The sequence below is a fragment of the Scyliorhinus canicula genome, chromosome 9 (genome assembly GCF_902713615.1).
Source record: "Scyliorhinus canicula chromosome 9, sScyCan1.1, whole genome shotgun sequence".
Classification (NCBI taxonomy): domain Eukaryota; kingdom Metazoa; phylum Chordata; class Chondrichthyes; order Carcharhiniformes; family Scyliorhinidae; genus Scyliorhinus; species Scyliorhinus canicula.
The window spans coordinates 1,588,953-1,610,493 of NC_052154.1; the positions used below are offsets into that span (position 1 = coordinate 1,588,953).

General features: G+C 47.4%; 1 protein-coding gene across 5 annotated transcripts in view; it reads left to right on the top strand.

Annotated features, from left to right (window-relative positions):
- Positions 1-21,541, top strand: part of kiaa0513 (KIAA0513 ortholog) — a 102,140-nt gene that overhangs the window by 58,472 nt on the left and 22,127 nt on the right. The window contains exon 1 of one of the 5 annotated variants that reach the window (XM_038806177.1): positions 2,733-2,751. The exons of the other annotated variants lie outside the window; for them this stretch is intronic. The gene's annotated coding sequence lies outside the window, so the exon portion shown is untranslated. Of the gene's footprint in view, positions 1-2,732; positions 2,752-21,541 lie in introns of those variants that run through there. 5 annotated transcript variants of the gene reach the window in all.

Sequence of the window (21,541 nt, forward strand, 5' to 3'; positions counted from 1 at the left end):
TTGTCTATCCTCAAGTTTTTCAAAATGCTCAACACATCTTCCTTCCTAACAAGTATCTCCTCGAGCTTACCAGTCTGTTTCACACTGTCTTCTCCAACAATATGGCCCCTCTCATTCGTAAATACTGAAGAAAAGTACTCGTTCAAGATCTCTCCTATCTCTTCTGACTCAATACACAACCTCCCGCTACTGTCCTTGATCGGACCTACCCTCGCTCTAGTCATTCTCATATTTCTCACATATGTGTAAAAGGCTTTGGGGATTTCCTTGATCCTACCCGCCAAAGATTTTTCATGCCTTCTCTTAGCTCTCCTAATCCCTTTCTTCAGTTCCCTCCTGGCTATCTTGTATCCCTCCAGTGCCCTGTCTGAACCTTGTTTCCTCAGCCTTACATAAGTCTCCTCCTTCCTCTTAACAAGACATTCAACCTCTCTTGTCAACCATGGTTCCCTCACTTGACCATCTCTTCCCTGCTGACAGGGACATACATATCAAAGACACGCAGTACCTGTTCCTTGAACAAGTTCCACGTTTCACTTGTGTCCTTCCCTGACAGCCTATGTTCCCAACTTCTGCACTTCAGTTCTTGTCTGACAGCATTGTATTTACCCTTCCCCCAATTATAAACCTTGCCCTGTTGCACGCACCTATCCCTCTCCATTACTAAAGTGAAAGTCACAGAATTGTGGTCACTACCTCCAAAATGCTCCCCCACTAACAAATCTATCACCTGCCCTGGTTCATTACCAAGTACTAAATCCAATATGGCCTCCCCTCTGGTCGGACAATCTACATACTGTGTTAGAAAAGCTTCCTGGACACACTGCACAAACACCACCCCGTCCAAACTATTTGATCTAAAGAGTTTCCACTCAATATTTGGGAAGTTGAAGTCACCCATGACTACTACCCTGTGACTTCTGCACCTTTCCAAAATCTGTTTCCCAATCTGTTCCTCCACATCTCTGCTGCTATTGGGGGGCCTATAGAAAACTCCCAACAAGGTGACTGCTCCTTTCCTATTTCTGACTTCAACCCATATTACCTCAGTAGGCAGATCCCCCTCGAACTGCCTTTCTGCAGCTGTTATACTATCTCTAATTAACAATACAACCCACCCACCCCCACCTCTTTTATCACCCTCCTTAATCTTTTTAAAAATAAATTTAGAGTACCCAATTCATTTTGTTTTCCAATTAAGAGGCAATTTAGTGTGGCCAATCCACCTACCCTGCACATCTTTGGGTTGTGGGGGTGAAACCCACGCAGACACGGGGAGAATGTGCAAACTCCGCACGGACACTGACCCAGGGCCGAGATCGAACCTGGAACCTCGGCAACGTGAGGCAGCAGGGCTAACCCACTGAGCCACCATGCTGTCCCACCCTCCCTAATCTTGTTGAAACATCTATAACCAGGGACCTCCAACAACCATTTCTGCCCCTCTTCTATCCAAGTTTCCGTGATGGCCACCACATCGTAGTCCCAAGTACCGATCCATGCCTTAAGTTCACCTTATTCCTGATGCTTCTTGCGTTGAAGTATACACACTTCAACCCATCTCCTTGCCTGCAAGTACTCTCTTTTGTCAGTGTTACCTTCCCCACTGCATCACTATGTGCTTTGGCGTCCTGAATATCGGCTACCTTAGTTGCTGGACTACAGATCCGGTTCCCATTCCCCTGCCAAATTAGTTTAAACCCTCCCGAAGAGTACTAGAAAACCTCCCCCCCAGGATATTGGTGCCCCTCTGGTTCAGATGCAACCTGTCCTGCTTGTACAGGTCCCACCTTCCCCAGAATGCGCTCCAATTATCCAAATACCTGAAACCCTCCCTCCTACACCATTCCTGCAGCCACGTGTTCAACTGCACCCTCTCCCTATTCCTAGCCTCGCCATCACGTGGCACCGGCAACAAACCAGAGATGACAACTCTGTCTGTCCTGGCTTTTAACTTCCAGCCTAACTCCCTAAACTTGTTTATTCCATTCAAGTTATACAGCCATACCGCACAGAAAGGAATCTGGCATATTTGCCCTCACTAACTCTGAGTCGATATTGTAGCATGTTACTGCCGTGTCTCCCGCCAGCTGACTGCACACAAATTAGCTATTGAACTTAGAGAATGCCAGCTGTACACTAGATAAAGTCTCTCAGCATTGGGGAGCTTATTTGGAAATAAAGACACTAAACTCTAATGCAAGGCTCTGCACAGTTCAGCATGGATGCTTTATTATAGAATCAAAAAAGTGATCTCTGGTTTGCAACTTTTGTTGACACTAAGGAGCTCTGGTAAAGTGCTGACACGGGCGTCTAGTGCTGCTCAGTGTATAATTCTGGCTGAGAGTACATTGCTCAGATAATCTGGTGATATGCTTCAATGTGGTTCACCATGGGAAAACATTCCTCAGGATTATTCCACCTGCGGATTGCCATTAAATAGTTTCATTGTCAGTATTTCCTCTGTGTTTTCCCAGCAGTGCTTTGCACATAATCACAGAGCTGAACAGCCAAACATGGAGCTGTATCATTTATAGGTCCAATTACTTTCTCCCAGTGTACTTGTTTGGGGACAGGCTGTGCTTTTGACCATTGCCACTGCTTTAATTAGGTATCTTTCAAGGTCAGGTCATGTGGAACAGCTTGACACAGGTTGAAATGCTGACACTTGCGTTCCAGTACTGTTTGCAGTCAGGAAGGAGTCGCCCGCCGGAATGAATTCTCTCTCTGCCCTCTCTGCAAGTTATGAAGGTTGGTTGGGACAATTTATTACTTGTCCCGATAGAAAAGCCCTTGTTTGGCAGGGTGACTCTCACCAGGAAGCAGAGGCCTCAGACTCACTATGTACTTTTGAGACTCGCACACACTTTCTCCTTCCTGGGCTTTTCTTCTATTCCCACTTTTCAGGAGCAGCGACTGTTATGGAGGGACTGACGTGACGTGAGTGACCTTAGTCCCCACGTGTGTGTTAATCAACTGAGAATGTGCCTCAGGGCTGTTCCTTCTGAATGCCATTAGTGGAGATGGACGCCTCCAGGAAGGACAGTGCTGACTGGGAGGGGGCTGCAGGTGACTGGTGTGTTTCAGCACCAACTCCTGGGAAAGGTAGCATTAGAGTTCATAGGGAGAGGATCTGTCTGCAGAGTGTCTCGGCTGTAACAGGTTAACAGAATTGTCTGCTCCAACTGGGTGTACACCGAATATTTCAGCGTATTTGCAGTCAAATTTAAACTCTGTGGCTTCTTATTTTAGAAAATGATGTGGAGATGCCGGCGTTGGACTGGGGTGAGCACGGTAAGAAGTCTTACAACACCAGGTTAAAGTCCAACAGGTTTGATTCAAAAAGGGCAGCACGGTGGCCTAGTGGTTAGCACAACCGCCTCACGGCGCTGAGGTCCCAGGTTCGATCCCGGCTCTGGGTCACTGTCCGTGTGGAGTTTGCACCTTCTCCCCGTGTCTGCGTGGGTTTCGCCCCCACAACCCAAAAAAATGTGCAGAGTAGGTGGATTGGCCACACTAAATTGCCCCTTAATTGGAAAAAATAATTGGGTAATCTAAATTTAAAAAAAAAAAGGTTTGATTCAAACACGAGCTTTCGGAGCGCAGCTCCTTCCTCAGGTGAATGGCGAGGTATCCTCGCCATTCACCTGAGGAAGGAGCCGCGCTCCGAAAGCTCGTGTTTGAATCAAACCTGTTGGACTTTAACCTGGTGTTGAAAGACGTCTTACTGTATTTTAGAAAACCAATTGAAGATTTCTGGGGTAGAACAGATCACAGAATTTACAGTGCAGAAGGAGGCCATTCGGCCCATCGAGTCTGCACCGGCCCTTGGAAAGATCGCCCCACTTAAGCCCATACCTCCACCCTATCCCTGTAACCCTAACCCCACCCAACATTTTTTGGACACCAAGGGCAATTTATCACGGCCAATCCACCTAACCTGCCGGGCCGGAGAATCCCCGTGGACAGGCCACGCCGCCCCGACGCCGGCACGCGATTCTCCGCCGTCCCTGTAGGGGGCCAGAATTAGACGTGCGAGCGGCCCGTTTGCGACGGCGTTTACGAGGGCGTGAACACTCTGCCGCGGGATTGGGGAATCCCACCCCACACATCTTTGGACTGTGGGAGGAAACCGGAGCACCCGGAGGAAACCCACGCACACACGGGGAGGACGTGCAGACTCCGCACAGACAGTGACCCAGCCGGGAATCGAACCTGGGACCCTGGAGCTGTGAAGCATTGATGCTAACCACCATGCTACCGTGCTGCCCATTAACATGGGTGAGTTACACTCCCTAACCAGCAAGCTTTACTATCACAAAGAGAGTATTTCTCACTGAGTTTATGGAACATAGGGATGATAGGCAGCAATCCAGCACTTCAATTCTCTTCTGCCTTTTCGAGACATTAATGCTGATACACCGTTACCTCATATCCCTCAATACCTGCAGTTAATGAAAATCTATCAATTAATTTCACATTAATTACTGTTTGCAGTTAGGAAGGTACACGATACGCTTGTATAAAAATTGGCAAGTCATGCTGCAGCTGCACAGAACCTTGGTGAAGCCACATTTGGAATATTGCACACAATTCTGATCGCCACATTACCGGAAGGATGTGGATGGTTTGGAGAGGGTGCAGAAGAGGTTGACCAGGATGTTGCCTGGTCTGGAGGGTATTAGCGATGAGGGGAGGTTGGACAAACTGATTATTTTCACTGGAACGACCGAGGTCGAGGGGCGACCAGATAGAAGTCTGCAAAATTATGAGGGGCTTGGACAGAGTGGATAGTCAGAGGCTTTTTCCCAGGGTGGAAAAGCCAATTACTAGGGGGCATAGGTTTAAGGTGCGAAAGGCAAAGTTCAGAGGAGATGTGGAAGGCAAGCTTTTTTACACAGGATAGTGGGTTCCTGGAACTCGCTGCCAGGGGAGGTAGCGCAAGCAGGTGCAATATTGGCGTTTAAGAGGCCTCTTGATGAATACATGAATAGGATGGGAATAGAGACGGTGGCGCAATGGTTAGCACTGAGGACCCGGGTTCGACCCCGGCTCTGTCCGTGTGGAGTTTGCACATTCTCCCTGTGTCTGTGTGGGTCTCACCCCCACAACCCAAAGATATGCAGAGTAGGCGGATTGGCCACGCTAAATTGCCCCTTAATTGGAAAAAAAGAACTGGGTACTCTAAATTTCTCATTTGAAAAGATGTTGGGAGTGTACAGCAGGATGCGAGCGACAGACAGGCCTTTCCTTTGGTTTTCACGATGGGTCCACACTGCACAGCCGGTGTTTCCCTGTGTGTGTCAGACTTCCAGCAGTTCTTCTGCGTTCCTTTTTATTGCAATTGAGCATCAGGTTGAGTTAAACTGAGTGATTAAAAATGGGCAGACAATTTAGAGCCAGATACAGGTGGTGGGATTCTCCCATTTGGCGGCAGAGTGTCCTGATGGGGTGAACGGGCCGCTGGGAATACCCATTCTGGCCCCTACAGGGGACCAGCACGGCGCTGGAGTGGTTCACGCCGCTCCAGCCTCCTATCCCGGCGGGAACTGTGCACCGCTCCAACCCGCGCATGTGCGATGGCCTCCATCAACATACTAGCCCCGACGTGGCGTGGGAGTTCAGGGGCCGGCGTGTAAGAAAATAGGCCGGAGGAGCGAGAGACCGGCACGCTTACTGGTGGGCCCCGATCACAGGCCAGGCCCAATTGGAGGCACCCCCCCCCGGGGTCGGAGCCCCCCCCCGATGCGCTATCAGTTACGACGAGACGAGAGTAGAATGTAATCGGGGCTTTATTACACTGAGATATATGGCCTCCCACAGCAGCTGACAAAATGGCTGCTGTACGGGGAGCACACATATTTATACTCCGCCTACTGGGCGGAGCCGGTAGGCAGGGATCTACCCCTGTACCTGTAATACTGGAGCCTTACCGTAAAGCACCTATATACAATATTATACAACTGTGGTGACCCCTCCCCCCCCCCACAGGCCACCCCCCCCGACCCTGCGCGCAGAGTTGCCGCCGGTTGCGACCAGGTGTGGACGGCGCCTGGCGGGACCCCGCCTTTTTAGAGCTTCCGCTCGGCCCATCCGGTCCGAAGAATCAGCAGCCGGCAACCAGGGCCATGCCAAACTCTCCGAGGAGAATGGCGTGTCGGGGCAGCGTGGTGTGGTTACGGGGATTCTCTGGCCTGACACGGGACTGGGAGAATCGGACCCATGACACCTCCTGATATCTCACTAAAACAATTATGTTAGAGTGATTCATTGTCAAGGTTGGAGTTAATTGATTCACATCTTTACATTCACTGTTTTAAAACCACAGTAATCTGCATTGAGCAAGATACAATATTTAGGAGGATTTAAGTTTTTGTTGGACAAACACTGTCAATAAGCGAGTGCTTATTTTCCCCACCTCTTCCTGGTAATGAAGCTGTCTAACAGGTTAAACAAGGTTACACAACTGTCAGTGTTTCTGAGGCACTGAGTCACTTTGTTCCATCCTTTTGTATTCCCACCGCACATTACTAGCTGGGATTGTATCCTGGACTGCTTCCTCCTGCTCTCCTTTCCATTACACAGAGCTGCTTTAGCTCAGTTGGCGGGGCAGCTTGTTCATGATGCAGAGCGAAGCCAACAGCGTGGGTTCAATTCCCGGCTGAGCTTATTCATGACGGCCCCATCTTCTCAACCCTGTGCCTCGCCTGAGAGGCGATGAACTAACCTGAGGGTCAACTCAGGTCAACTCAGGGATCCCCTCAAAGGGGAAAACAGCCTATGGTCACCTGGGACTATGGTGACTTTACTCTTTATATTATCAGGTCATCATTAGCACAGGGCCGTCTTATCGGTCTGACACCACAACAACTTGCATTTATAAACACCTTTGACAGTGTAAAAGTTCCCCGGTGTTTCACACAAGCATTATAAAACAAAATTATACGGCAGCACAGTGGGTTAGCCCTGCTGCCTCACGGCGCTGAGGTCCCGGCTTTGGGTCACTGTCTGTGTGGAGTTTGCACGTTCTCCCTGTGTTTGCGTGGGTTTCTCCCCCCATAACCCAAAGATGCGCAGGGTGGGTAGATTGGCCACGCTAAATTGCCCCTTAATTGGAAATAATTGGGCACTCTATATTGTTTTTTTTTAAATTAGACATGAGCCACAGAAAGAGATCAGGCTTAAAAAGGTAAACAAGTCACTAAAGTATGCATCGGTCCCTGAGAAGCAGAGACAGGAGAAAGTATCATGGGGAATGAGGAAATGGCAGAGGTATTGAACAAATATTTTCTCTCACAGCAGAACACAAATTGCATATCAGGAATAGAGGGTAATCGAGGGGCTAAAGAGTGCGAGAAAAGGTATTGGAGGAATGAATGTAAGGGGGTAAAAGCTGACAAAGCCCCACCCCCTGATGGCCTGCACCCTAGGGTTCCAAAGAGATAGCAAAGAGCATCCACTATCTCTGGATCTATGATTTTCCAAAGTTCCTTAGATTTGCAATGGTCCCAGCAGATTCAAAGTTGGCAAATGTAACACAGCTATTCAACAAGGGATGGTAAGAGCGAACTGAACTACAGAACCATTAGCCCCAATATCAGTCATTGGGAAATGCTGGTCTCTGTTATTACAGACATCTTAACAATACAGTTAGAAGTCAACATGGTTTTACGAAAGAGAAGCCTTGCTTGACAAATTTATTTGTTTTTATTAGGATGTTATGTTACGACACCCTGGGCTAGTGTGCGGTCAATTCCATCCCCACTTGGCCCAGAGTTGCTACACAAGTGAGTTAACCAATAATTCTTAGAAAAATACCCGAAGGCAGCACGATGGCGCAGTGGTTAGCACTGTTGCCTCGCGGCGCCACGGCCCCAGGTTCAATCCTGGCTCTGGGTCACTGTCCGTGTGGAGTTTGCACATTCTCCCCGTGTTTGCGTGGGTTTCGCCCCCACAATCCAAAGATGTGCAGAGTAGGTGGATTGGCGACGCTAAATTGCCCCTTAACTGGAAAAAATTAATTGGGTACTCTAAATTTATAAAAAATAAATACCTGAAACCTTTGGCCCTTGGCTGTCCAATAATTACAGTCACCAGGTTTGTAAATGTAAACACAATTACTGTTTATTAATAACAAGAACTGTCATGAAATATGCAGCAAATACAACTAGTTAACTATTATCCAATTGCTAATATCCACTTTAACTTGTCCCCACTCTCTATATACACACACAACAGACCACTAACCACAGAGGGGAATAAAGGAGTAAAATATATCAGTAAAAGGGAGAAAGGATCTTTGTTCCAGATGGTTGTTTCCAGCACTCACTCCTCTTCAAACTCTGCGTTCAGTCCGAGGCTTTACTGTAGATTCATTCAGCCTCTGGTGTTTCATAAATACGGCGCCCACAGCCTTTCTGGAGAAAGTAAGAAGTTTACAACACTGGGTTAAAGTCCTCCAGGTTTATTTGGAATCACGAGCTTTTGGAGCGTAGCTCCATCAGGTGAGTGATGAACCTGGTGTAAGACGATTTCCTGTGCCCACACCAGTCCAACACCGGCATCTCCACAACATTTCTGCAGAGAGAGAGAGAGAGAGAGGTTCTCTCCAGCTTCCGGAATACGGCCCTCATAGCCTTTCTGGAAAGGGAGAGAAAGCAGGTCCTGGTGTTTGGGTGTCTAGGTTCAAACTACTCCCTGAGCAGTCACTGAGAATCATCCCACTGGGGTAGGATACAATCAGTACCTGTTACTGTGCAGAGTACTGCCCTTTGGCCAATTCATTGGTGACCAGCCAGTCAATCAAACTGAGTTTCACCTAATCTCTCTCTCTCTGTGGTGTTGAAAAGTCTGAAGCTTCTGTTCAGACTAGCAGGGACTAGCAGAGTGTTCTCTCCTGTAGCGTCGGAATTCCGCATTCTCTCAGCTGCTTGACTTAAAGACACCTGCCATAGAATCACGGCAGTGCAGTAGGAGCCCATCAAGTCAGCACCGACCCTGTGAAAGACCACCCCATCTAGGCCCAGCTATCCCCGTAACCCAGTAACCACACCTAACACTTTGGACACTAAGGGGCAACTTAGCACGGCCAATTCACCGAAGCTCCATTAATAACCCATGGATCAGTAACACTTCATTGAAGCCTACATGGGGCTGGTTTAGCACACTGGGCTAAATCACTGGCTTTGAAAGACCAAGGCAGGCCAGCAGCACGGTTCAATTCCCGTACCAGCCTCCCCGAACAGGCGCCGGAATGTGGCGACTAGGGGCTTTTCACAGTAACTTCATTGAAGCCTACTCGTGACAATAAGCGATTTTCATTTCATTTTTCATTCACTTGTGACAATAAACGATTATTATTATTATCAAAAGCGTTACGACAAAGTAAAAGATTAAGTAAGGGAATAAATAAGGAGGACGTTACAGGAACTAATAGGGCAGATAATGGGGAATCAGCTTCAATACAGGTTAATGGGCAAGATACTGGCTCATGGATTTGTGGGTAATTTATTAGCACAGATAGAGAATTGGGAAACAGAGAAAGCTCCTTACCCACAAAATCGCACAAAGTTTCTGAATATATTCCCCCTCGGGAACTGGAAATCTCATCCAGACCCAGCAGACATACCCTCGAGAAACATATTCCTGATCCCCCCCAATCCCTCCCTTAGAGAAACATATCCCTGAACCCCCCAATCCCTCTCTGCCTTAGAGAAACATATCCCTGACCCCCCCAATCCCTCCCTTAGAGAAACATATCCCTGATCCCCCCAATCCCTCCCTTAGAGAAACATATCCCTGAACCCCCCAATCCCTCTCTGCCTTAGAGAAACATATCCCTGAACCCCCCAATCCCTCCCTTAGAGACACATATCCCTGAACCCCCCAATCCCTCCCTTAGAGAAACATATCCCTGAACCCCCCAATCCCTCTCTGCCTTAGAGAAACATATCCCTGAACCCCCCAATCCCTCCCTTAGAGAAACATACCCCTGAACCCCCCAATCCCTCCCTTAGAGAAACATATCCCTGAACCCCCCAATCCCTCCCTTAGAGAAACATATCCCTGAACCCCCCAATCCCTCCCTTAGAGAAACATATCCCTGAACCCCCCAATCCCTCCCTTAGAGAAACATATTCCTGAACCCCCCAATCCCTCCCTTAGAGAAACATATCCCTGATCCCCCCAATCCCTCCCTTAGAGAAACATATCCCTGAACCCCCCAATCCCTCCCTTAGAGAAACATATCCCTGAACCCCCAATCCCTCCCTTAGAGAAACATATCCCTGAACCCCCCAATCCCTCTCTGCCTTAGAGAAACATATCCCTGAACCCCCCAATCCCTCCCTTGGAGAAACATATCCGTGGCTGGCTCTGCTGCACAGCAGGGCAGGAAGAAAAATGGCAGGGCTATAGTGATAGGGGACTCGATCGTAAGGGGAATAGACAGGCGGTTCTGTGGACGCAATCGAGACTCCAGGATGGTATGTTGCCTCCCTGGTGCAAGGGTCAAGGATGTCTCGGAGCGGCTGCAGGACATTCTGGGGGGGGGAGGGTGAACAGCCAGCTGTCGTGGTGCACATAGGCACCAACGATATAGGTAAAAAACGGGATGAGGTCCTACAAGCGGAATTCAGGGAGTTAGGAGTTAAACTAAAAAGTAGGACCTCAAAGGTAGTAATCTCAGGATTGCTACCAGTGCCACGAGCTAGTCAGAGTAGGAATGTCAGGATAGATAGGATGAATGCGTGGCTTGAGAGATGGTGCAAAAGGGAGGGATTCAAATTCCTGGGGCATTGGGACCGGTTCTGGGGGAGGTGGGACCAGTACAAACCGGACGGTCTGCACTTGGGCAGGACTGGAACCGATGTCCTAGGGGGGGTGTTTTCTAGAGCTGTTGGGGAGGGTTTAAACTAATGTGGCAGGGGGATGGGAACTGATGCAGGAAGTTGGAAGGTAGTAAAACAGGGACAGAAACAAAAGGAAGTAAGGGGAAAAGTGCAAGGCAGAGAAGACATAGTCAGAAATCCATAAGGGCGACTGAGGGGAGCACAGTGAATAGGCCCAGTAATAACAAAAGGAATAAAACTGGAGATGTTAAGATTCAAAACAGAGGTAAAAAAACCAACATAAGTGTACTTTACCTGAATGCTCGTAGTATTCGGAATAAAGTAAATGAGTTGGTGGCACAAATCATCGTAAATGACTATGATTTAGTGGCCATTACTGAAACATGGTTAAAGGATGGTCACGACTGGGAGTTAAATATCCAAGGGTATCAAACTATTCGGAAGGACAGAGTGGATGGTAAGGGAGGTGGTGTTGCTCTGTTATTTAAGGATGACATCCGGGCAATAGTAAGGGATGACATCGGTGCTATGGAGGATAAGGTTGAATCTATTTGGGTGGAAATCAGGAATAGTAAGGCGAAAAAGTCACTGATGGGAGTAGTCTATCGGCCACCAAATAGTAACGAGATGGTGAGGCAGGCAATAAACAAAGAAATAACTGATGCATGTAGAAATGGTACAGCAGTTATCATGGGGGATTTTAATCTACATGTCGATTGGTTTAACCAGGTCGGTCAAGGCAACCGTGAGGAGGAGTTTATAGAATGTATCCGCGATAGTTTCCTAGAACAGTATGTAATGGAACCTACGAGGGAACATGCGGTCCTAGATCTTGTCCTGTGTAATGAGACAGGATTGATTCATGATCTCATAGTTAGGGATCCTCTCGGAAGGAGCGATCACAATATGGTGGAATTTAAAATACAGATGGAGGGTGAGAAAGTAAAATCAAATACTAGTGTTTTGTGTTTAAACAAAGGAGATTACAAGGGGATGAGAGAAGAATTAGCTAAGGTAGACTGGGAGCTAAGACTTTATGGTGGAACAGTTGAGGAACAGTGGAGAACCTTCCAAGCGATTTTTCACAGTGCTCAGCAAAGGTTTATACCAACAAAAAGGAAGGACGGAAGAAAGAGGGAAAATCGACCGTGGATATCTAAGGAAATAAGGGAGAGTATCAAATTGAAGGAAAAAGCATATAAAGTGGCAAAGATTGCTGGGAGATTAGAGGACTGGGAAATCTTTAGGGGGCAACAGAAAGCTACTAAAAAAGCTATAAAGAAGAGTAAGATAGAGTATGAGAGTAAACTTGCTCAGAATATAAAAACAGACAGTAAAAGTTTTTACAAATATATAAGACAAAAAAGAGTGGCTAAGGGAAATATTGGTCCTTTAGAGGATGAGAAGGGAGTTTTAATAATGGGAAATGAGGAAATGGCTGAGGAACTGAACAGGTTTTTTGGGTCGGTCTTCACAGTGGAAGACACAAATAACATGCCAGCGACTGATAGAAATGAGGCTATGACAGGTGAGGACCTTGAGAGGATTGTTATCACTAAGGAGGGAGTGATGGGCAAGCTAATGGGGCTAAAGGTAGACAAGTCTCCTGGCCCTGATGGAATGCATCCCAGAGTGCTAAAAGAGATGGCTAGGGAAATTGCAGATGCACTAGTGATAATTTACCGAAATTCACTAGACTCTGGGGTGGTCCCGGTGGATTGGAAATTAGCAAACGTGACGCCACTGTTTAAAAAAGGAGGTAGGCAGAAAGCAGGAAATTATAGGCCAGTGAGTTTAACTTCGGTAATAGGGAAGATGCTGGAATCTATCATCAAGGAAGAAATTGCGAGGCATCTGGATAGAAATTGTCCCATTGGGCAGACGCAGCATGGGTTCGTAAAAGGCAGGTCGTGCCTAACTAATTTAGTGGAATTTTTTGAGGACATTACCAGTGCAGTAGATAACGGGGAGCCGATGGATGTGGTATATCTGGATTTCCAGAAAGCCTTTGACAAGGTGCCACACAAAAGGTTGCTGCATAAGATAAAGATGCATGGCATTAAGGGTAAAGTAGTAGCATGGATAGAGGATTGGTTAATTAATAGAAAGCAAAGAGTTGGGATAAATGGGTGTTTCTCTGGTTGGCAATCAGTAGCTAGTGGTGTCCCTCAGGGATCCGTGTTGGGCCCACAATTGTTCACAATTTACATTGATGATTTGGAGTTGGGGACCAAGGGCAATGTGTCCAAGTTTGCAGATGACACTAAGATGAGTGGTAAAGCGAAAAGTGCAGAGGATACGGGAAGTCTGCAGAGGGATTTGGATAGGTTAAGTGAATGGGCTCGGGTCTGGCAGATGGAATACAATGTTGACAAATGTGAGGTTATCCATTTTGGTAGGAATAACAGCAAACGGGATTATTATTTAAACGATAAAATATTAAAGCATGCCGCTGTTCAGAGAGACTTGGGTGTGCTAGTGCATGAGTCACAGAAGGTTGGTTTACAAGTGCAACAGGTGATTAAGAAGGCAAATGGAATTTTGTCCTTCATTGCTAGAGGGATGGAGTTTAAGACTAGGGAGGTTATGTTGCAATTGTATAAGGTGTTAGTGCGGCCACACCTGGAGTATTGTGTTCAGTTCTGGTCTCCTTACTTGAGAAAGGACGTACTGGCGCTGGAGGGTGTGCAGAGGAGATTCACTAGGTTAATCCCAGAGCTGAAGGGGTTGGATTATGAGGAGAGGTTGAGTAGACTGGGACTGTACTCGTTGGAATTTAGAAGGATGAGGGGGGATCTTATAGAAACATTTAAAATTATGAAGGGAATAGATAGGATAGATGCGGGCAGGTTGTTTCCACTGGCGGGTGACAGCAGAACTAGGGGACATAGCCTCAAAATAAGGGGAAGTAGATTTAGGACTGAGTTTAGGAGGAACTTCTTCACCCAAAGGGTTGTGAATCTATGGAATTCCTTGCCCAGTGAAGCAGTTGAGGCTCCTTCATTACATGTTTTTAAGGTAAAGATAGATAGTTTTTTGAAGAATAAAGGGATTAAGGGTTATGGTGTTCGGGCCGGAAAGTGGAGCTGAGTCCACAAAAGATCAGCCATGATCTAATTGAATGGCGGAGCAGCTCGAGGGGACAGATAGCCTACTCCTGCTCCTAGTTCTTATGTTCTTATGAACCCCCCAATCCCTCCCTTAGAGAAACATACCCCTGAACCCCCCAATCCCTCCCTTAGAGAAACATATCCCTGAACCCCCCAATCCCTCCCTTAGAGAAACATATCCCTGAACCCCCCAATCCCTCTCTGCCTTAGAGAAACATATCCCTGAACCCCCCAATCCCTCCCTTAGAGAAACATATCCCTGAACCCCCCAATCCCTCTCTGCCTTATGACCTGAATGTTGTATCTAGACCAGACGGTACAAACCTATGTTTCCTACAATAGGCACCAACAGCAACATAGAGCCTATTTTAAAATGCTGCCCAGGGGCGACATGGTGGTGCAGTGGTTAGCACTGCTGCCTCAAGGCACTGAGGATCCGGGTTCGATCCCAGCCCCGGGTCACTGTCCGTGTGGAGTTTGCACATTCTCCCCGTGTCTGCGCGGGTTTCACCCCCACAACCCAAAGATGTGCAGGGTAGGTGGATTGGCCACGCTAAATTGCAACTTAATTGGAAAAAATAATGGAATAGTGTAAATTTATTTTGAAAAAATGCAGCCTGAAGTGATTCCAAATCCACAAACAGGCAATTGCCTCTGGGCTCGGTGAAAATTTAACCGGAGCGAACGGGAGTGGAGCAGGAACAAGGGTCTTCAGGCTCGATCCCTTGCACAAAGCTTCGTCCATCCACCCTCATGTAGAGTCCGGATCCATAAACCACCTCCGTACCTTCTCCACGATGCCGCCCAGAATAACACAGCCGATTAGTCAGTGCCCCACCTCCCGAATGTCCATCACTTTGCCTGAGGGGTCTTACTCACCCAAACAAAAATAGAAATTAGCTAACTGACTCTACCAAGGAAAGCATCAGAAATAAAGACTGGGAGATACTGGAATAGAAAGAAAAGCTTTGGAGAATATTCATCCTCACCGTCTGTACACTTCCTGCCAAGGTCAGAGAAAGGACATCCCACCTTCTCCAATCAGCCTTCACCCCATTCACCAGACTGGCCAAGTTCAGTTGATGGAGCGAGGCCCAATCATGGGCCTTCTGAATTCCCAGAAAGGGGAACCAATCCTGCCCGGATGAAACGGTAGCTTCCCCAGATCCGCTCCCCTCCCTCGGGGGGTTCTCTGGGAAACATCCCTCTTGCCCAGGTTTAGCTTATACCCTGAAAAGGAGCCAAACTGCCTGAGCACCTCCAATATCTCCCCACGTTGGAGAGTGGGTCCATGCTGTATAAGGACAAATCATCCGAATATAAGGTCACCCTCTGTTCCCTCCAACACTCTACCCCCCTCCAACAGGTAGATGATCTCAGTGAGATGGCTATCGGCTCAATGGCTAAGACAGATAAGAATGGAGATAATGAGCACTCCTGCCTTGTGCCCCTGTTCAGTTGAAAGTACGCCAAGCTCAGGGCATTAGTACGGACACTCCAGGGGTGGGGGGCATACGCAAAAGCCTAATCCAAGGTATAAACTTTGGCCCAAAGCCAAACCGGCCCAAAATCTCGAATTGAGTCAGAGAGGTTAACAGCACGGAATCAGGCCCTTCGGCCCAGCTTGACCATGCTGCCTAGTTTTTACCACTGAGCTAGCCCCAATTGCCTGCATTTGGCCCATATCCCTCTATTCCCAGCTTTCCCATATAACTGTTTAAATGCTTTTTAAAAGGCAAAATTATACCCACCTCGACTACTGCCTCTGGCAGCGCGTTCCAGACAATAATTGCCCCTCTGGACCCTTTTGTATCTCTCCATTCTCACCTTAAACCTACGCCCTCTAGTTTTAGACTCCCCTATCTTTGGGAAAAGATGTTGACTATCCCCTTATCTATGCCCCTCATTATTTTATTGACCTCTATAAGTTCACCCCTAAGCCTCCTAAGCTCCAGGGAAAAAAGTCCCAGCCTATCCAGCCTCTCCTTATAACTCAAACCCTGCAGAAAGCGTTTTCCACATCCATCGAAATAATCCCCTCTGGCCGGTCACTGAAGAGAGCGACAACACCACATTCAGCAACTCCTAGGGAACATACACAGTACGTACAGAGTCGACAAAAGAAATAAGCGACAGAGAACATAGATAAATGATACATCGACAAACAGTGATTGGTTACAGTGCGGAACAAGGGGCCAAACAAAGCAAATACATGAGCAAGAGCAGCATAGGGCATCGTGAATAGTGTTCTTACAGGGAACAGATCAGTCCGAGGGGGAGTCGTTGAGGAGTCTTGTAGCTGTGGGGAAGAAGCTGTTCCTATGTCTGGATGTGCGAGTCTTCAGACTTCTGTACCTTCTGCCTGATGGAAGGGTCTGGAAGAAGGCAAAAGAGAGAAGGTATTAAAGATAAGAGTTGTAAGGAAACCCCAGGGGTCACTTAACTAACCATGATGTAGACATAAGAAACTCTGAACCAATAAAGCCACATCCATCTTGAATAAAACCATGTAGACTGGTTCAGTTAGCGACTGAAATACAGTGCATAGAACAGTACAGCACAGAACAGGCCCTTCGGCCCTCGATGTTGTGCCGAGCAATGATCACCCTACTCAAACCCACGTATCCACCCTATACCCGTAACCCAACAACCCCCCCCCTCCCCCCAACCTTACTTTTTAGGACACTACGGGCAATTTAGCATGGCCAATCCACCTAACCCGCACATCTTTGGACTGTGGGAGGAAACCGGAGCACCCGGAGGAAACCCACGGACACGGGGAGGATGTGCAGACTCCGCACAGACAGTGACCCAGCTGGGAATCGAACCTGGGACCCTGCAGCTGTGAAGCATTTATGCTAACCACCATGCTACCGTGCATGTTGGGAGATATTACAGAAACGAGCAAAAACGCTGCTGTTCCCAGAATGCCAAGCAGGGTTTCAGAGATTGAAGGCCGTGGTAGTGGACAAACTGGTGCCAGCAGCCCCAGACGTTTTCAGATTACTTAAAATGGCCACAGATACCAATGACCTGGGGAGAGGGGAAGTGCTACTTACAAGACGCCAAGTCAGGAATAGAGAGGCCAGTGGGGAAAAAAATAAGTCCGTGCCAAAGAAAGTGTTCCACCATTGAAAAGGAAGCTTTAGCATTGCTATTAGCCCTTCAGCACTTTGAAGTATATGTCCGACATGACAATAATCCAAGCTTAGTTTAAAGAGACCATAATCCACTTGCGTTTATAGAGAAGTTTAAAACTCGGAATGCAAGATTATTTCATTGGAGTTTATTATTGCAACAGTTCAATGTTAAAATAGAATCACGTAGCCGGAAAGGATAATGTGGTTGCGAATGCTTTGTCATGGGCTTCCTCATTACCGATGTAGAGACTGGGAAGGGAACTTACATAATGGGGAAGGATTGGATGGATATGTCTTTATGATTTATGTCTTGCATACCTCAGAATGAAACATCTTTACCCTGAAGTTTCATTCTGTTAAGGAAGGAGGTATGTAAGGGTCCTTCCTGTTTAATCAGTGTGGGGCATGGTAGCACAGTGGTTAGCACAGTTGCTTCACAGCGTCAGGGTCCCAGGTTCGATTCTCCGCTGGGTCACTGTCTGTGCAGAGTCTGCATGTTCTCCCCGTGTCTGCGTGGGTTTCCTCCGGGTGCTCCGGTTTCCTCCCACAGCCCAAAGATGTGCCGGTTAGGTGGATTGGCCATGTTAAATTGCCCTCAATGTCCAAAAAGGTTAGGTTGGGTTACGGGGATAAAAGCGATGGGGTGGAGGCATGGGGCTTAATTAGGGAACTCTTTCCGAGGGCCGGTGCAGACTCGATGGGTTAAATGACCTCCTTCTGCACTGTAAATTCTATGATTCCATGATTCCCTTATTTCCCCTGTTATTTTGCCGTTATTATTTTTGATCCATGGATGATTAATGGACATGTACCTTTAAGTTAAGCAGCAGACGTCAGAAGTTACAGGAGAGAATACTAGTTCCTGCTGGTTCGAGCAGGAGTCTCCAGACTTGTCGGCACCATGGAGAGAGTTGGGGTGGGTTTCATTGATTGGTCAGTGATTAATGAATGTGCCCAAAAGGCAGTACTCTGCCTGGTAACCGGTGGATCCTATCCCAGTGGAATGATTTTCCGAGACCCAAGGAATTTCAGTTTGACCCTGCCAACACAAAGATCAGGTCCTGCTACACCCTCTCCGGAAGCCTGTGGGTGCTGTATTTCTGAACCTGCAGAGCACCTGAGTTTGATTTTTGATTTGATTTGATTTATTGTCACATGTACCGAAGCACAGTGAAAGGTATTTTTCTGCGGCCGAGGGAACGTACACAGTACGTACATAGTCAACAAAAGAATAAGCGACAGAGAACATTGACAATGGAACATCGACAAACAGTAATTAGTTACAGTGCGGAACAAGGGGCCAAACAAAGCAAATACATGAGCAAGAGCAGCATAGGGCGTCGTGAATAGTGTTCTTACAGGGAACAGATCAGTCCGAGGGGGAGTCGTTGAGGAGTCTTGTAGCTGTGGGGAAGAAGCTGTTCCTGTGTCTGGATGTGCAGGTCTTCAGACTTCTTTACCTTCTGCCTGATGGAAGGGTCTGGAATAAGGCAATGCCTGGGTGGGAGGGGTCTCTGATAATGCCGTCTGCCTTCCTGAGGCAGCGGGAGGTGTAGACAGAATCAATGTGTGGGTGGCAAGCTTGTGTGATGCGTTGGGCTGCGTTCACCACACTCTGCAGTTTCTTGCCATCTTGGATCAAGCAGTTGCCATACCGAGCTGTGATGCAGCCGGATAGGATGCTCTCTATCGCACATCCGTAGAAGTTTGAGAGAGTCGATGCAGACATGCCGAACTTCTTCAGCTTCCGTAGGAAGTAGAGGCGTTGTTGGGCTTTCTTGACTGTTGCATCAACGTGAGTGGACCAGGACAGACTGTTGATAATGGTGAATGGATGCATCTACTGAGGCCATTATTCATTCATTGACTTGTGTTGCGACTCCAGGTCAACTAAGGCTGGAATTGACCGTGCGCTAATCCAGAGTGTCCACAACTTTGATTGTGTTCTGATGTGATACGTGCCATGCCAACCAAAACGTGGCAAGTTATCACAGTGATTTTAAATTTGCATTTAATAATAATAATCTTTATAATTTATTATTGTCACAAGTAGGCTTACATTAACCCTGCAATGAAGTTACTGTGAAAAGCCCCTAGTCGCCATATTCCTGCGCCTGTTCGGGTACACAGAGGGAGAATTCAGAATGTCCAATTCACCCAACAGCACGTCTTTCGGGACTTGTGGGAGGAAAGCGGAGCACCCGGAGGAAACCCACGCATACAGGGGGAGAACGTGCAGCCTCCACACAGAAGGCATGGTTGCTACATTTGCTCATGACACTGTTCGGGCCAGGGTTTATAGAACACGAAAGTACATCATGGAGTTCACCTGACCTACAACTGTTTATTGATTTTGGCTAGGATGAGCACCAGCTGTTATTCAACAGACGCCTTAAACACTTTTAATCAAAAAACAAAGTTTACTCTACGAATTCAGTTAACATTTCTATAAACATACACAGTAAGCATTTTATCAACTACAAACATAAATACCCCACACAGCTACAGTTCTCTCTCTCTCTTACATAAAGTAAGAAGTCTGACACCAGGTTAAAGTCCAACAGGTTTGTTTCGAATCACTAGCTTTCGGAGCACTGCTCCTTCCTCAAGTGAATGACTTTAACCTGGTGTTGTAAGACTTCTTACTGTGCTCACCCCAGTCCAACGCCGGCATCTCCACATCATATATATATAAAACCCTTAATAACTTTCCTTTCAACTGTTTGATATTGGACAACATCCAATAAACCAAAAAAAAACTTTTATTAAAACAGGAGGTTTGAATTATTTACAGAAAACAGTTATCACTTTTAAATTATCAAGTGAACTGGACATCTTTTAACATGCAGAGAAAGAGGGAGGAGAAGCCTTCTTTGTCTGAATCCAGCTTTCAACAGTGTAAACCGCAAGTAAAACTCAGAGCCACAGCCAGCTCCTCCCCCACAATGACATCACTGAAGCCATGTGATAACACAGAAAATTTCTTAAAGGGGCACTCCCATGACAACATGAAGATTGGTAGGATAATAATATGGGAGGAGGATACTCACCAACCCATCACTTGTTATTTATCACTGCTACTTAATATTTTTTATAATTGTTAATCTGACAGTTGTTTAGACTCAATCCCGAAGCTGCAATATTCATTAGGCAATCAATTCACAATTTTCCACTTGTGACATACTTTGAATTTTCTTTCTGAACACGACTTTGACTGTTCCCAGGCTGCAAAGCAATTGGCCCCCCTCACTGAACCCCCTCTGCTTTATAAACCCCTCACTGAACCCCCTCTGCTTTATAAACCCCTCACTGAACCCCCTCTGCTTTATAAACCCCTCACTCAGCCCCCTCTGCTTTATAAACCCCTCACTGAACCCCCTCTGCTTTATAAACCCCTCGCTGAACCCCCTCTGCTTTATAAACCCCTCGCTCAGCCCCCTCTGCTTTATAAACCCCTCACTGAACCCCCTCTGCTTTATAAACCCCTCACTGAACCCCCTCTGCTTTATAAACCCCTCGCTGAACCCCCTCTGCTTTATAAACCCTTCGCTCAGCCCCCTCTGCTTTATAAACCCCTCGCTCAGCCCCCTCTGCTTTATAAATCCCTCACTGAACCCCCTCTGCTTTATAAACCCCTCACTGAACCCCCTCTGCTTTATAAACCCCTCACTGAACCCCCTCTGCTTTATAAACCCCTCACTGAACGCCCTCTGCTTTATAAACCCCTCACTGAACCCCCTCTGCTTTATAAACCCCTCGCTGAACCCCCTCTGCTTTATAAACCCTTCGCTCAGCCCCCTCTGCTTTATAAACCCCTCGCTCAGCCCCCTCTGCTGTATAAACCCCTCACTGAACCCCCTCTGCTTTATAAACCCCTCACTGAACCCCCTCTGCTTTATAAACCCGTCACTCAGCCCCCTCTGCTTTATAAACCCCTCACTGAACCCCCTCTGCTTTATAAACCCCTCACTGAACCCCCTCTGCTTTATAAACCCCTCACTGAACCCCCTCTGCTTTATTAACCCCTCACTGAACCCCCTCTGCTTTATAAACCCCTCACTGAACCCCCTCTGCTTTATAAACCCCTCACTGAACCCCCTCTGCTTTATAAACCCCTCGCTCAGCCCCCTCTGCTTTATAAACCCCTCGCTGAACCCCCTCTGCTTTATAAACCCCTCACTGAACCCCCTCTGCTGTATAAACCCCTCACTGAACCCCCTCTGCTGTATAAACCCCTCACTGAACCCCCTCTGCTTTATAAACCCCTCGCTCAGCCCCCTCTGCTGTATAAGTAGGCTTCACTGAAGTTACTGTGAAAAGCCCCTAGTCGCCACATTCCGGCGGCCGTTCCTGTACCAGCCTTCCTGAACAGGCGCCGGAATGTGGCGACTAGGGGCTTTTCTCAGTAACTTTGTTGAAGCCTACTTGTGACAATAAGTGA